We start from the raw sequence: 11,766 nt of genomic DNA, 5'->3' as shown, positions 1-11,766 counted from the left end.
GGGTTATTATTAGATGTATGTGAATCTCCTGAGAGGAAAGAGAAGGATGTGGCTTGATTGCTTTTGTTCAGATGGATTAACTAACTGCTCATCCTTAAGTTTGACATTTGCATTATTTTCCTTCATGCATTTTTGGGTTTTGGATTTTGAGTGGGGCTAGAGCACTTCTGACAGACATTTAACAGAGACTGAAAAACACAACAAATACGGAAGTGGAAAAAAAAATCTTCACTGCCTACAAAGTCCTAAACAAACGTGCGGTGATTAAAGAGGGGTTGACGTAACCATCAAATACTTATTTTTTTCTACATTTCTCAGATATTCATATACAATGTTTGCAGTGCACGTTCACTCACTTGTATACCTGAAATACTGGATCACTTTAATTCTTACTGTCACTCTCCATTTCCCAACAAGAATGTTTATTTTCCATTAACCTTACTTCTACAACTTCCCTATTTATTCAGACTATTATTCATAGCGCCTGGTCATATTCTCCTTATGGACTGTCCATGCAAGCCATTTAAGTGACCTGCAAACTATAATTATAACTGTTTAAGCACATTCTGTCACTTTTACTACAAACATTATTGATTCACACAATTACAAGATTGTATCTGGTTTATTTTAAAATGTTGCAAGATTTTCCTTAAAAAGAAAGAACAACTCTGACTTAGGAACTTTTCTGCTAAGTTTAGATTGTATTTGATCAGGCTTTAGCTGTTTGTTCATGTGCAGCCCTTACAGAGATTAGTTTATGTCTATGCAATGGATGCAGACCAACTTTTTTTGTTCCTGAACAGGTAAAATTATACTTCCCTAGGCATTGAGGGATTTCTCTCTCGTGCAGTTTTATATTTTTGTTAACTCCTTTGCTTTTGAGATGTGAACTCTAGTTCTGCCTTGAAATATATTTTGCACTGTACTTGGACTGGTTACTAAAATCCAAATGACCTCATTTCAGCTTAGGAGACATTGTGGGAAAAGATGACAATTAAGACATAAAGATTTTGTTTTCCTGCATTTATGTTTTCTTTTTCTCCTAAGAAATATTTAAGTGAAATTGAATTTAACTTAACTTGAGATTTGTTTAAGCTCAATGGTCATTGGTTTATTGCAGTTACTTTCAGAGAATTTTTATCTTAAAAATCTTTGGCATTAAACCAGAAAACATTCTAACTTTCTTCTCCTTCGTCTTTAAGCTTATGACTTGCTTGTGCAATTGTTGCATGAAAGTAATTCTACATTTTTTTTTTTTTCTCTTATAGGAAAACAGATGGAGAAGAATTTATCTGCAGTTGGGATTTGCTGCATATAATTTATTTCACAGGATCAAGTAAAAGATAACTGTGAGCTCACACTAGCCAAGCTTCAAGGATGCCGTCACTTCCAAATTATATCTATTTTTGAGATTATAGTTACGGAGAGACATGGGTAGAAAGCCACTGAGGTATTTTTTCAGATTTCCATGAGGGCTTAATGCTTCCGTGCAGCTATACAGTACGTTCCTAGTGCTCCCTCTTGACTGGGTGGCTCCCATGAATAGAAATATATTTCATATTCTGTTTCCTAGCTTTCTGAAGCACTTGCTATAGAAGAAACAGTCTACGCACCTAAAAGAGCTGCTCACTTTTCCACGGTGGGCACAAAGACGTGTCGCTGTGCCATATGCTCAGATTATGTGAACAGGTTGGAAATCACTCTGACATGAGCTTATTACAGAGCCCCATTCCTCAGTGGAAATTTTCTGGTATGTCCTATTGTTTTAGCATTACATTTTATTATTTTTTCGTTAATACGGTAGGAAAATCACATTGCTTCCAGAACACGTTGATGCTAGTCAGGACGCTCTTGAGGCTAACAATGAGTCAGGACTCTGGACTCCTACCAAGCTTTTCTTCCATTGAGCTGTGCTCTTTCTGCTTCCTCCTTAAGGAACTAGCTTTTATTGGCCTCTTTAGCTTTGGATTGACTTACATCATACATCACATAGTATATATATTCCAGTTAAAGAATATATACAGTACCATGCAAATTAACCTCCTAATCAAATGAAAAGGTTGAATGACATATATAGAGCAGCGTGGAGAAGAGGTTGTATACGGTAACATGATGGTTCGCATTATGTGCCTTGCAAATCAGGCATCTATAGCGCACTTAGGGAGTGATAAAGCCAAATTACACTTGTGAGTCAAACGCTGAAAGAGACATGACAGAAAGTTGTACGTGAGCAGGCTTTCCCTTCCCAATGCATTTTAACGTAGTCAGGCGCAGCACTAAGTTATGGAGGACACACAGCAGGTCTAAAGGGAGAGAAGGAAAGGTCATAGCCACCAGGAAAGGAAATAAAAGTGGGTTTCTGTCAATGGCACAAAGGGACATAGAGGTTCAAATCTTGCTAATTTCCAAAGTACCTTCAAAAACCTCCCTAGGAAAAGTCTAGGAAAGTAGCTGTAACCAGGCAATGGACTGCAGAGAGCAGCAGCTGCTGGTGAGCACTGTCTGCGATTTTGGCGTGTGGGCATCAGCGTGCACCTCTTCTCTCATGCCAGGAAGCCCTCCTATACAAACAGGGTCTGCATTATGGTAAAGGTGTAGGATGAAATAGTGCCTGCATATGCTTTATGGCAATACTGAGAGCCTCTCAGTACCACTTTGGTGCCAACAGTGCTCTGATAATTCCTCTTTCCTCCACACCTTCAATCGTTACACGTCTCAGTAACATGTTTTAGCCCTATGGCTCCTTTGGCTTTTTTTGCTTTTTTTTTTTTTCTTTTGTTCCTAAGCACAGGGTCACCGACTGCTTTAATCAAATCTCACACCATAATGAAAAGTAAAATGTATAATGTAGCATTTAACATGACTATCCCCCGTGCTGACTGGCATACGATTTTTCTCAAAGAAAGAATCTTCAGTAAGACCTGAATGGTTCAGTTCAGGAAGAAAGAGAGGCCAAATCGTCTTTCTAATCACAAACCTTTGCCCCATGGGGTCTGAATTCTTGCTTTAAGGACCACATCAGAAGATTTATGAAGTCTGCTGCTTTGTTCCCAGTTTTAGGAACCACTCCAAGTCACACTGAAGTCAATAGGAGTCCTTTCATTGACACGATCAGGCTTTGGAGCAGGTCCACAGAAAATGTCACTTTTCTATGATAAAAAGAGAACAGCACTGAACACGCTCAGCATTTCCACTGATGCTCACGTAGAGTGGAAAGTGTTTTTTTCCAGATGAGTGATCGTCCTGCACAGTCTGTAGAAACACTAACCAGACACAGCACTTGCCCAGTTCATCATCCCAGTTACTCAGAGCAAGGCAGTTCAACACTACAGACACAGCTTTACGAACACTTTAAGATAAACTTGAATAACCACCGAAATTCCCAGTTTCTCAGCTAGACTCTCATTGCTGAGCCCAATGAGACCTAAATGAAGGCAGCTTTCACTGAGTCAAACCACCAGAGTCTTTATAAAATGAAGTGCTGAAGAATTCATTGCAAATTACTGCCATGTTTACCTGGATTTTTATACTCTTTTGTGACCCAGATACAGGTGATAAAAAGCTCTTGCATTGTTTTAGTGTGCGTCAGTTTTCTAGGTGTGATCTGTGTAATGCCCCAAAACTCTGGATCCCAGGACCCCAGAAGTACCTCAGGTGATACCTGAGATGTAAGGAGCAAAGCAGATGTATTTTTGTTGTGGTGTTTTATAATGATCCCTTCAACATGAGCTCATTGTCATAATTACCAGTGCCTTCATTCACTTAATGACAAAAAGTCACCTGTTTCCCACCAAACTTTTTAATAATGTGAAGCAACTAATATTGCTTCAACTGGGCAGTAGCTTGTCCCTGAACCTGCAGACACTGAAGAGCTCATCCACTTTCCAGAGGAATCCTGGACAATGAAGCTCCTTCAGTTACAGCCCAGAAATATTTTGTGTCCTCAGAAGGGGAACCAAATGTTGGCCAGAATTAAAGCTAGTTGAATTAATGGTGCTTTTACCAATATAATAAAGAACAGAAGATCTTCACTCATTGGAGCATCATGTTACAACAGCAGCAGCTACGTTCATCTCTTTCTCCAGTGGGTAGAAAGCAATTCCACCCTTATTTCAATGGGGTTCGCGGGTCCAAGTCACCCTGGTTTTCACTACACATTAAAAAAAAAAAAAGTCATTATGAAGAACATTAACTAATATAGAAGGAGGAAAAGAAACAAGAAGTCATCCGTGGGAATACTGGATTGAATTATCTTGTTCACTCCCAGCTATAGCATGCAATCAGTATTTATTTACTTGCAAGTGGAAGGTGTGCCATTTCAAATACTCTCCCTCTGATGGATGCAGGTCCCTGCTGGATCGTGCTATTTAACTCTCTCTTTGGGACTGTTTGTCTTTGGTTTTCAACTGTCTTATCATGATATATGTGTACAGCGCATACCATGGCGTGTCAGGCTAGATCAGACTATAACTTGTCACACACAGCAACAAATTAAGGCAGTATGAGTGAGCTGCAGATACATATCACATGGCATTGGGAAGTTAATAAAACTTAGTTTGGTGGAAAATATTGTGGTGTGTAGTAAGCATCCTTTGGATCATGTTTCCTTCTCTCTTGGCTGGTTGGAATCTTTTTTTTTTTTTTTTTTTATGTGCACCACTTGAAACTTAAAACATAATCGTGCTTTTTAGAGGTATATGTTTAAACTTATGTCTTTGTTGTTCCCACTGTTCCCTTAGCAGACTAATTGGTTAAAGTCATCTTTGCAAAATTATTCCAACTCATTTTTATTTTATCACTTACTTTGCATTATTAGAAGGAGCTACTAACAGAAGATGGGAAAGCTCTGGTAACTAACGGAAGCTATCTGGCTATTTATTTAAAGGAAGTTATGTTCATAAGAGAGAGAAGAACATTTTAGGCTAATATAAAAACCACTGAAAATTATAGCCCAGATCTCAGTTTCAAATTCACCCAGGCACTTCTTTCCTTTGCTGCCCACCTTACACACTTCCCCAATTTGGGTCATAAGCATTGAAAGTTGCAAAGAAAAGAATTCCCCTTTCAGCCCCCATCCTTCCTTCTTAAGCCAGATGAGAAAAACCTTCTTAAACCTGGAACAGAAAAAAGGTCTTGACCTCAGAGCACCAAAGAGGCCAGCCAGGACGCCAGGGCTCTGCCCATCACCCTACTTGACTTCCTATAGTTTGTTTAGGCATCGGTTCAGGGAGACTCAAAGCCACGGGTATGACTCTCAGCACGGGTAGTTTCACAGGAGTCAACTGAAAACAATAGGGCTGTTAAGCTGTTGGAGTCGGAGCTGTACAAACCTGTTCCCTTCAGTCTGGTGGCTGAACAGCAAACTGAAAAAAATGATTCAGGTGAGCTCGAACCCGAAACATACAATGTGTTGGTGGTACAGACAGAAAAGACCCCCAAAAGTTTCATTTTCGATCAACTCACATTGCTTTGATTGATCTAGAAGGGAAGTTTTCATACTGTTTTTAACCCAACATTTAAACAACAAACCGTTCTGGCTGAAAAAAACCCTCCATTTCAAAACATCGAAATGAAACATAAAGCAGAGACAATTCACTCTCTTTTACTGAGAAGTCTAATATTCTATTTATCGTATTACTTTCAAAATAATAATGAACAAAAAAGGTTAACTTTGAAAAGCAGGTGGCTTAAGAAAGGTCAAAATGACATAGTTTATTTTGAAAAATACTGAAGTGAAACATTTAAACTGTCCTCAGAAAAGAAATTCCCCTGATTTTCTTTCTGACAAAGTTCTTCATTACATTCAACCTGAATTTGTGAATAGTTTTCCACTTCAAATTGCACTTTTGGCAAACTTAGTCTATCCTGGATAAATTCCACCGGCTCTGTTGAAACTGGCACACGCTCACATACTTCACCGAGTAAGAGATTTCACCCTGTAAAATGGGGATAAGAATAAAACTTCCCCACTGATGGAGAAAAAGCTATAGGTCAAGCTGTTATTGCTTGTAAGATATAAATGTCTAAGGCAGGCACCAAAGGTTTTGGCTTCCTGAGGTACAACACTTCACAGAGAAAGGAATTCTCCTCTTTGTCTTAATGGGAACTAGATTAGGTCTTCAAAATCTTAACTAGTTAGATGAATAAAGAGCTAAAAGACAACACCAGCTTAAGTGCTTTACAATGATGATATAGAAGGTGTCTAATTTGCAGTATTACAATGTAGCTTAGTTTGAAGTGATAAATGGGCACGGGCATCCCACACGTGGCTGCGGTAGTGAGGCACATAGGGGTTCCCACTGCAGCCACCGCAGCACGCCACCAGGATAATGCTCTTGGCTGCAAGAGCTCTAGTATTGCCTCTGTGCAGGTGTCACCTACCACTGTCTCGCTTGTCCTCTTCTCTTCCTGACCGGGAGGGGATTTCAGTACGAAAACCAGCAATCAGAATGTTTTGGGTGGAATTTTCCTGTTTCATTACATGTGACATGTTCGAGACTGAGTTTTGCTGCAGACTCATAGCCTATGGCGGTGGGCAGGAGAGATGAAGCTTCGCTGAAATGTGGAGCAAACGTACACAAAAAGAAAATGGATAAAACATTAAAATGACAGCTTGCTGAGGTGGCTTTTTGTCGGAGTGGCTGTAGCATGATCACAAAGTGATGTGCAGTAGTTGACATAGTTTGCTCCGACGTGGTGAAACAAAATCGATGCTTAGTTTGCCCCACTAGACCAGGATTTGCTACATGCACAAAATTTCCCAACTGGGACACAACAGGTGTGCCAACAAAATTGCGAATGTACAGAGAGATGTGTCTATACGGTAGGCTTGAATCAAACATCTAATCAAACTTTGTCGAGATGGATTCAGAGGTTTGATCAATGAGCCGTGCTCTGCAGCTCAAGTCCGTTGTTAATTTTAAAATGCCTTTGCACCCCATGCAATGTGACAGCACAGATGCAGAAAACAATGTCAGAGTTAATAAAAAAACCTCAGAGCCAGAAGAAGTCTAAGTGTTTTGGGCAAAATTCTGGCATCAGTAGAATCAATGGCAATACTCCCACTCCCTTCTGCAGTGCCGGGATTTCGCCCTTTGCCTATAGACAAGTCAGCGGATACGCAATAATATGAATATCCATTACGTTGGGTTTTACTTTTTAAAAGACTTGGGTTCAGCTTCTGAACATAATTTCCAATGAGCTTTTGTTTAGCTCACCAAGATCAATTAACGTAATTCCAGAGCTTCTGGATCAAGTTTTGTGTAGATCATTCTCTCTAATGCATCTGTCTGTCATGAACTACTCACATCTTCTATTTTCACTTAATTCCCTTTGAAGTTACCTGTATGCCTAAAGTTAAGCCTCTTTTAAAAATCTTTACAGAATCAGGGACATAGTTTTGTAATTCTCCATTCAGCTGGTGTGGTAAGAGCAATAAAAAGTGCTGTGATGTATGTAGAATTACATGCTGTGCTCTTCCTCTGAGCTGCTGCATTTCTATAGCAGTATGAAAAATCCTGTCTGCGGGGAATCTTGTTGTGGTTAAAAATCTATATTTTCATTTTCTCCATTTGTTCTACAAAACTGAACTAACAGGCACGACAAACATACATACAAACGTGAATACAAATATTTAAGAACAGCAATCATACTGTGGAGGATGCTGGAAAAATATGCACTTGTTTCAACCTCTATAAAAGTATTTTTTTCAAAGACTAAAAATGGAAAATATTCATGTGCTAATTACCACAGGATGTGCAAATATAGGAAAGGGTTTTTTCATGTGCTTTTAGAACTTATACAAGAAAAGTCGTGTCATTTAATTCACATATAGCATGAAATGTTAAATTTACATTCCTATTGGCTCCAACAAGATTATTTTATCATACAGAGAAAGAATAAATATCCATAAATATAATAAAACCTCCTTGCATAACATGCTATTTTTTTAAAAGAAAAAGATAACTTATCCTAGCTGCTGCCAAATATTTAAGTCATCTCTGTTTCTAGCATTCACTCAAAGCTCAAGGACTTCAGCTGGGAAAGCTCTTGCGAGCAGTGCAAGCGCACACATGCGCACCCGCATCCGTCTCCCCACGGGAGTGCGACCATACCCACTTTCTGCAGCTGCAACCGTTGAGGAAGACGAGAAAAATAAAAAAGGTTGAAATGCCAGATGCCAACTTCCCAATCTCTCATCTCTACGGACAATAGGGAAAATTAATCCTCCAATTTTTACAACTTCCAGTGAAAATTTCCCCGGCTCATCCCACACTTCATGTGTATCCCTGGTATGTCCAGGACCTCCTGTCTACCCACGGGCAAGCGTGGCATCGCGTTTAACACAGCCTCAGTGGAAAAGTGCACCTTTTGCTTGGTTTATAGTTGGGTAGCAAAACCCCACAGATTTCCCCACTTTGCACACAAAAGCAAGGCTTTGCGTGCACGCTGAACCAGGGAGGGGTGGCAGTCCTGCCCGGCGCCAGCACGAGGTGGTCTGGCTCTCTTCTCCCATGCTTTTACCAAACCTGTCCCCTTCTCCCCCCTGTACGGAGGCTTGCGAGTACCAGCTTGGATAGTCCTCATCTAGTGCCTTGCAGAGGCAGTCAGGGCTCTTGTAAATAAATAATAAGTGCTCTGCTTTTCTAGCTCGGGTTATCCTACAGTAGCACTTGCAATGTAAATCTTTTCCATCGCCACTCTTCTTTTTTCAGCCTGCATTTTTGAAACCCAGCGCTTTATTCCGCTCTTCCAGAAACGCCTAGAACAGCTGAGCCAAGACAGCCCTTTCCAACTGGGCGGTGAAAGAGTTAACAATGCCCTTTCATGCAAAACCACAAACAACTGGGGGGAAAGAAAAAAAAAAAGAGAGAAAAAAAAAAGAGTTTTTAACTGAGAAATGGAAAGGATCCAAATTCTAACCGAGAGTAAAAGCACAGAAAGAGTATGAAACGCACAAATCATCCTGGGGTTCGGAGTTGATAAAGTTATTAAAAAAGAAAAAAGGAAAGGGGGAGAAAAAAAACCCCTTTGTTTCTGCCCTATACCTTGAGGCTGTGGGAGCAGAGGGGAGGGAGAGCAGAACGAGTCAGACAGGAGCCCAGCACAGAGCCCCATCCATCCCCGCGGGGCTCCGCAGCCGGAGCCGGGCACGGGCTGGTGCTCCCCAGCTCCTCTCTGCTGAGCTCTTGGGTCGGGTTTGCTTGCATAAACTCGGCACTTCTTTGGCTTTTTTTTTTTTTTTTTTAAATTATTATTATTATTAGCAAGTGGGAGAAGAGAGGCTTTTAGTACCGGCGGGCTGGAGCCTGGATCCGGCCGGAGCACGGGGTGGGGTTCGGAGGGCCCCGCCGGCTATTGGGCCATCCGCTTAGCAACAGCACGGAAAGGGCCAACCCCAGCATTTTTACAGCTGGGCCACCTTCCAAGGATGGGCGCCAAATGCTCCGCTCCTCTGCCAAGAAAACAAACAAGGGCACTTTTAAAAACTCCAGAGTTAAAGGGGCTTTTTTTTTTTTTTTTCTTCTTCTCTCCTCCACAAACTCTCCTCGCTCGCAGTTAATGATCTCTTTCCATCTATCGCAGAAGTTCAAGCTTCGGGGAATTGTCACTTCTGCAGGTTTCAGGAGTCGCTTCCACTTTCCCCGTCTGTGGCAGGGTCCCATCTCTGCAGGCTGGAGCAGGCGCTGGAGTTCAGTCAGCCGATTTCTCTTCAGATGCTGCAGGTTCCCTCCTTTCTTCCTTAACAGTAGAAATCTCTGCCGTCTGCATTAGCATTGAAATCTGCTTGCTATTGCCATGCATTTATATAACTTTCATAATTTACTACCTATGTCACTCATCTTCTACCTCTTCATTAATTTCAAACCTGCTAAAGAAGTGGAATAAGAAGCACAGAGACTTAAATAGGCAAAAAGTGGCTTGTAGCTAGAAACCCTTTTTCTGCAGACAAAGAAGAAAGAATTTTGGAATTCTCGTTTCCTTTTATTAAAGACATATTTTTACATTATATTTTTTAATGCGGTCTTTCTTACATATTAGTCTTTGTGATTGCTGAAGCTGGGTTAGAGCCAAACTTTTGCTAAGAAGAAATATGGACTATGGTTTTCACCAGCTGAGAAATCTCTAGGTCCATACTGTGATCCAAAATCTCTTCTTACCCCGTGCAGGAGAAAAGCAGAGAAGTCAGAGCCCATTTCCAAGGAACACCAAGTGTCTTCAGGTCCCTGTGGCTCAGCGCCTACCCAGAGAGAGCTCTCTCCTTGGGTCTTGACCTTATGCACTAGAGGGAAAAAATGAAATCGAGATTTCTGTTACTGTTCTTGTTGCTACAAGACACTTCGGTATGAGGTGAAGCCAAACGGTACCTCTTGGGAGATATTAAACACTTCACAGAGAGAGGCCTAAAGAGGCCAATGCTGCAGCCCTTTTCTCACGCCAGTCATTGCATTAATTTCAGAGACTCTGCTCACATGAGTAAGCCTAGCAGGGTCAGGTCTGAATTTGCACACAGCAGCACCTCCAAAGGTTAAAGGATGTCATTTGCAGCCATGATCCTGTTTCACTTCTGTCCTGGTTTCAGCTGAGATAGAGTTAATTTTCTCCTAGTAGCTCGTTAGTGCTGTGTTCTGGATTTAGGATGAGAATAATGTTGATAACACACTGATGGTTTTAGCTGCTGCCAAGCAGTCAAGGACTTTTCAGCTTCTCATCCTGCCCTGCCAATGAGAAGGTGGGGGCACCCAAGAAGCCATGAGGGGACACAGCCAAGACAGCTGACCCCGGCTGGCCAAAGGGATATTCCATACCATATGACATCATGCTCAATATATAACTGGGAGGTGGGCTGGGAGGTGGGGCAGCTCCAGAACTAGCTGAGTGTTTGCTTTGGTTGGTGAGCAATTGTGCTGTGCATCACTTGTTTTGTATATTATTATTATTATCATCATCATCATCATCATCATCTTTTTCTGTCCAATTAAACGGTCTTTATCTCAACCCACAAGTTTTACTTCTTTTTTTCCTTTTTGATTCTCTCCCCCATCCCACTGAGGGGAGGGTGGGGGGTGAGCGAACAGCTGTGTGGTTGGTTTAGCTGCCTGCTGGGTTAAACCACGACAACTTCCCACCTCTACTTCTGATTTACTGGGAAACCTTGAGTAAATCACTTAACCTCTCTAAGACCAAGTTTACCCAAGTGCAAGAACATTCTGAGCCTCCAACAACATTTGTGAAGTTCTTAGAGGTCCTTAGAGGAAAGATGTACTTGCAAATTACCAGTGTAGCTGCTTTTGTGGAAATAAATCTAAGTTTCTGTGTTTAAGCATATGTCCCAGCTGCATCCCAATCTCATGTCTGCACAGGAGTAGTTATACACAATAATCTGGTTGGATTTCATAGGAAAAATCTGCGGGAAAACAGCTTGAAAGGGCATCTCACTCCACTGCAGCCAGGTCCCTTGATGCAGAGAGCTGGGCTTTGGGCATGGTGTGCTTCATTCCCACCGAAGCTTGAGCTGATACATTGAGGGACGTGTTTCTGCAGCTGCACACTTAAGCTGAAACTGTAGTTCGCTGATGTGGTAGCCATGGTCTGTGCACTATTTGCTTTCTCAAACTTCCCAAACATCTGTTGTTACAAAAACTGGGCTGGAGGAGATTTTTCTGAATAGCAAAGAAACAAGATGATGGGAACTCGTGTGGTTATGCCTGTGCTCCCTGTCCTAGGCAGAACTAGGAAATGCATGAACAACAACAGGAACCATAC

This window comes from Grus americana, chromosome 13 (genome assembly GCF_028858705.1).
Source record: "Grus americana isolate bGruAme1 chromosome 13, bGruAme1.mat, whole genome shotgun sequence".
NCBI lineage: Eukaryota > Metazoa > Chordata > Aves > Gruiformes > Gruidae > Grus > Grus americana.
The sequence above is the reverse complement of the archived record's forward strand: the minus strand, read 5'-3'. Positions refer to the sequence as shown.